At 41.4% G+C, this 5372-nt stretch overlaps 1 pseudogene; it reads left to right on the forward strand.

The window, feature by feature from the left end:
- The first annotated feature begins 1029 nt into the window (after positions 1-1029).
- Positions 1030-3316, forward strand: LOC113927921 (annotated as a pseudogene).
- Positions 3317-5372: the final 2056 nt, after the last annotated feature.

The raw sequence follows: 5372 nt of genomic DNA on the forward strand, positions 1-5372 counted from the left end.
CTCTGTGATTCATTACAACTGGAAAAAAAAAAAAAAAGGTCATTTAACTTAATGGAAATTTTGAGGAAGAAAACTCTTCTTAAAGAAACTGGGTTTCAAAACATTCCAGGACAAAGCAATTAAATCACTGCCATGGGAAGGCAAGCTGTGAAAGCACTTTAACTGATAACATATTTATAATTAGTGTATCCATTGTCTGAATGCAAATGTTTCAGCTGAAGGCCTTCACTCTCAACCAGCGTAACATTTCCCTTGTTTAATCTATTAATTTACTTAGCAACCCCTTTTTCATAGATGCAGGTTAAACAAGGATTCTGACTAACAAAACTTTCCGTCCCAGCAGATGGCCCATAGAAACAGCCTTGCTAGTCTAATCAAAACAAATTTTGCACAACAAACACTTGCTCCATTGAATGGCCTTGTCACAATCACACTCTATGTCAGAGTCATTCTCAGTAAAGGAAAAAAATTTTAATTGGTAATATTTGCTATTCACATTGTAAGCAGGCAGAGCTGGCCTTACATCTAAATATGAAAATAGTCTGTCAGCTAGGTCCCGCTCACTCTTTTTCTTATCTTTCTCCCTTCTATCCTACTTGGGCCCCTTATCCCATGAGCAAGTGGTCTATTTCCCTGCCTTCCATGGAAGTGCCTCCTCCTTTCAAGGATCAGTCCCCATTCCCTGGAAAATTCATCCATTAATAAAGCTATTAAAAGGAAAACTACTGCATATCCAGCATCCTTTTATTATTTTACCTAACAACCAGGCTGTCTGTAAAATTTAGCTTACTTTAAAAAAATGTCTGCTGAATTTTTAAAGAATTTTATATCCTGAGGCGCACTCAAGGCTCCACCGTGCCGGCGGGTCACATATGGTCCAGGCAGCTTTACCTAAACACCTTCCCAAAAGCTTCCATTTGGGCATTGAAGACTGTTCTCAGCAATAGCCCTTTGCCGTCTCTGGGAACCAGAGACAACCATCATTTCACCAGCCTGACCCGTGCACTACAGATACAATGCTGTATTTCTTCTCCCAGTAATTTGATGGGTCAACAGTAGAGATCCTACAGTTTCTTCACTAAATTGACAGCAGATGAGCTTTGTAAAGGCGCTTTAACAGAGACTGGAGCAGAAGCAAGAAGAAGAAGAGGCAAAAGAACTAAGAAAAGGAGAAAAAAGGATTTGAACAGGGGTCAGATCATTGGTAAAGGGTGTCATGGTTTCCTATGGCCTTGATCTGAATGTCCCTCTTACGAGACAGGGAGCTGTGCAGACCATTGCCCAAAGAAGCAAGGAAGAGCAGGAGAAGGCAGAGGCTGATCTGGTCCAGCCAAGGGAAGAGTGGGACCGGAAGAGGAAGGTCAAACGGGAGTTGAGGATGGAGCAGAAACATACGGGGAGGCATCAGTCTTGGCCCCCCTGACCCTGGTCCCAGTGGAGAAACACATGATGATTTTGATACCAGGATATTTGAGGTAAGAAATGTTGTAAATATGACAGCAAAAGAGGGAAGAAAGAAATCAGTCCATGTCCTCGTCGCTGTGGGGAATGGCAAGAGGAGGTGCCCCTGATCAGATGGATGCTTTCAGAAGAATGAAGAACAGAGCAGTTCACTATTTGCATTATGTAGAACGATACGAAGACCACTCGATACTCCACGATATTTCTTTAAGATTTAAAAGGACCCATATCAAAATGAAGAAACAACCCAGAGGCTATGGCCTCTGCTGCCACCGGGCCAACATCACCATCCACCAGCTCACTGGCATCAAAGACATGTATGCCAAGGTCTCTGGGTCAATCAACATGCTCAACCTCACACGGGGCCTCTTCCATGGGCTCTCCCACCAGGAAACCCATCAACAACTGGCTGCTAAGAAGAGTCTCCATTGTTGTAGAATTCTGGGAGGAATGTGACCATCATAGTGGCCTCCCCGCAGGGAGCCTTGAGAAAGGATCCAGAGCCAGAAGATGAGGTTCCAGACATCAAACTGGACAGGGAAGAAGTGCGGGCTGCACAGGGAATGAAGCATTCAGTGTGGTCGAGTTTAAAGAGAACTGCCACCTGCGCTTTCCCTCTGGCCTTGTACAGCTGCAGTACTGTCCAGCACCTAGAGGAGACTCAACCCCTCATATTTTGGAATGTCACTTTCTTTTTAAAGGTAAGGACAACCTTTTTTATTGACAAATAATAAACAACTATAGCTTTAAAAAAAAATTATATATCCTCTTCTGAATCAAAGAAATATAGCTTTGAATTTGATTAACATGAGGTCTCAAAGAACTTGCATTGTCAATACCCCTTTCTATGAAATCTACTCTTTACCCACAACCCAGCCTGGACCCCCTTTTCAGAGAGCGCAATACCCATAGCTTCTGGTGAGAGGCTTTCTTTAGTGCTGTTGATTCGTACATAACCCATAGACTCCCTTGGTCACTGTAGATTGGGCCAGGACCTTACCCAAAATGAGCCAGTCAATTCTCTTTCCAGAGAAACTGAAAAGAAAATTGAGAGATTCCAGTTATCTGGAATCTAAGGGCCTATCGATACACCTAAAGGCTGAGAGAGGATCTGTTTTGGCATGATGATGACATGCCCTCATTGCAAACTGGCCTAAAATAAGCTGACCATTTATAACTATTAGGTTCTTTCACTGAATGCAGAGGCAACAATATTTTAGTCTCAGGACTAAGCTAAACTTCTCACCACAGTTGGACAACAGAACCCAGGTACAGAGCCAAACTGAGTCCTAAGACAAGAAATGACCCTCCAGAAATATAATCTTATACTTGCTCATATAAAGAAGAGTTGCATACACAATATTTCTAGTCAATCCCTATATCTTGAACATCACACAGTTCACTAATTCAAAGTCATTTCTAATGCCCTTTTTGCTAATTCTGTCTAGAGCTAAGCTGAGGTAAATATGTTTGCAACTTGTAGGAGCTGTCTTTTGAGTATGGATTTCTGGTTAAGTTCTTTCAAATGCTGACTAGTGTATGTTGCCAATTTCCTGGAGGAGTGTCTAGTTGAGTACTTCAAACTTCAATTACTGGCCCCTCGAGTAAATATCAACTATGCATATATAGATGTATATATACACATATATGCATACATACGTGCATGTGTGCATCTATATAGATATGTGTATGTGTAGATACAGATATAGCTAGACATACACATGTCCTATCTTCACTGAAGTGTTTTGAAATAGATATAGACACTGTAACAGTCGTGTGTTAGCAGAGCCTAAGTACCCAGTCTGCAGAGAGGAAGATGAAACTGATGTCAACAGGGAACAGAGGGAATACCTGAAGACTCCGGGGGAGAATTCTTAAGACTGCTATCTTCAGGGGCACCTGGGTGGCTCAATCGTTAAGTGTCTGCCGTCGGCTCAGGTCGTGATCCCAGGGTCCTGGGATCAAGCCCCACATCGGGCTTCCTGCCCAGCGGAGGCCTGCTTCCCCCTCTCCCACTCCCCCTGCTTGTGTTCCCTCTCTCGCTGTGTCTCTCTCTGTCAAATAAATAAAATCTTAATTTAAAAAAAAACTGCTATCTTCATTTTCAGCAATTTCTCTCTCTCTGGTTTCAATCCTTTGTGAGACCTACCTGTACTTCCTACCTTGGGCTTATACAAGATATCCCTGTATCATCATATTAAGTTTCCCCTCTTCCACACACTAATTTGAGTATATTCTGTTACTACCAAACAATCCTAGACTAAGAAATTAATACTATTCTTACAGAGTTAATATAATTACAAACAAAAATTTGATATGTTAGTTAGCTTCCCAGCCTCATTATAAGTAAAGGTATAATTTCCATTAGGCCTATTAAAATACTAAAGTAGCTCAAGGACTGTATTTGCCATCTTCACAGACTCCTTCCCCCAGTTGAGAACCACTAAGCAGCGGTGTGAATGTTCAAGTAATTTTCTCCAAACATATCTAAGCATATGTGTATTTTAAAAGAGGATACTTTTTAAACTCAACCAACCCTGGCTGAGTACTTGATATAGTCAAAAAACTATCTTAAGTGCTAGAGGACATTTAAAGGTAGAAGACATCTTCTTAACCACAGGGTTAGGGTTCTATTAGCATTCTAATGAAGAGAATGAAGGGATAGGAAAGCACACAAATGACTACAATAAAAGGTCAATAAAGGTAGTAAATGCCATGGAAAGTATAAATTCTTAAGGGGTCTGGAAGGCAAAGGATAGTTTACTAAGCTCAGTAAGAGTCCAGGGTAGATACTGAAAGTCTGGTATGGTCTGCATAGGCAGAGATGTAAGAAAGAGGAGGGAAGGCCGTCCAGGCAAGAGAAATTGCAGGGAAGTACAGAGCCTGCAAGTTAGAGGACTCGTTCTAGAAACAGGAGTGTGCTTCTGCTGTGGTAGAAAATGCCTGAAGACATGACGTGCAAGAAAGACTAGAAAGGTAGGTTTGGACAGATTGAAGGCCCTGAGTCACACACCAAAGTTTTAAAAACTTTGTTCTATTGTCAGTGGAGGGAAAGAGAGAGGGAGTCAGAGTAAAGTGGCATGATAAATTTTGTATTTGAAATAGTACCTCTAGTGAGAGAATGTAAAAAGCATAGAAGACAGGTAAGAGAGCTGGGAAGCCAGTTAGGGCGCTGTTTAAGTCCTCCAGGTAAGACTTAATGAGATGCTATTCTAGGGCAGTTGCAGTGAGACTAGAAATGAAGGATAAAACTGATAATTATTGTAAAGGTAGAGTTGACAGGATAAGATGACAAATAACGTAGGAAAGCTTGAAGGTCTATAAAAAATGACTTAAAAGGTTCTTAACCATGAAGATTTGGTCTGCTCTTCTTTAAAAAGGAGTTGTGGGGCACATGGCTGGCTCAGTCAGTTGAGCATCCAACTCTTGGTTTAGACTCAGGTCATGATCTCAGGGTCCTGGGACTGAGCATCCCATCGGGTTCGGTGCTCAGGGGGATGTCTGCTTCTCTCCTGCTCCCTCTGCCCCACCCCTCTCCCCGCTCGCTTTCTCTCTCTCTCTCAAAATAAATAAATAAATCTTTAAAATAAATAAATAAATCTTTAAATAAATAAATAAAATAAAATAAAAAGATGTTATTTTCTCCACAATACTTTGTGAGAACGAAGGGTACAATGCATGTAAAGGGAACACCTAACAAAATGAGATTTATAAAGACCAGAAAGAAAAAAATTTTCTAAAAGCAAGCTAGGGAGTTATTTTTTATAGGAAGTAACATAGAGCCACAGCCTTTGATTGCATGGAGAAGATTCGTCTAAGTAAGACCAACCCTAAGTCAGAGCCACACCTGGCGTGAGTTCCCCACAAATTTCAGTACATAGTTATAGTGGGTTCAGAGACATGTCAAAGAC

Source organism: Zalophus californianus, chromosome 7, assembly GCF_009762305.2.
Source record: "Zalophus californianus isolate mZalCal1 chromosome 7, mZalCal1.pri.v2, whole genome shotgun sequence".
In the NCBI taxonomy this organism is placed as follows: Eukaryota; Metazoa; Chordata; class Mammalia; order Carnivora; family Otariidae; genus Zalophus; species Zalophus californianus.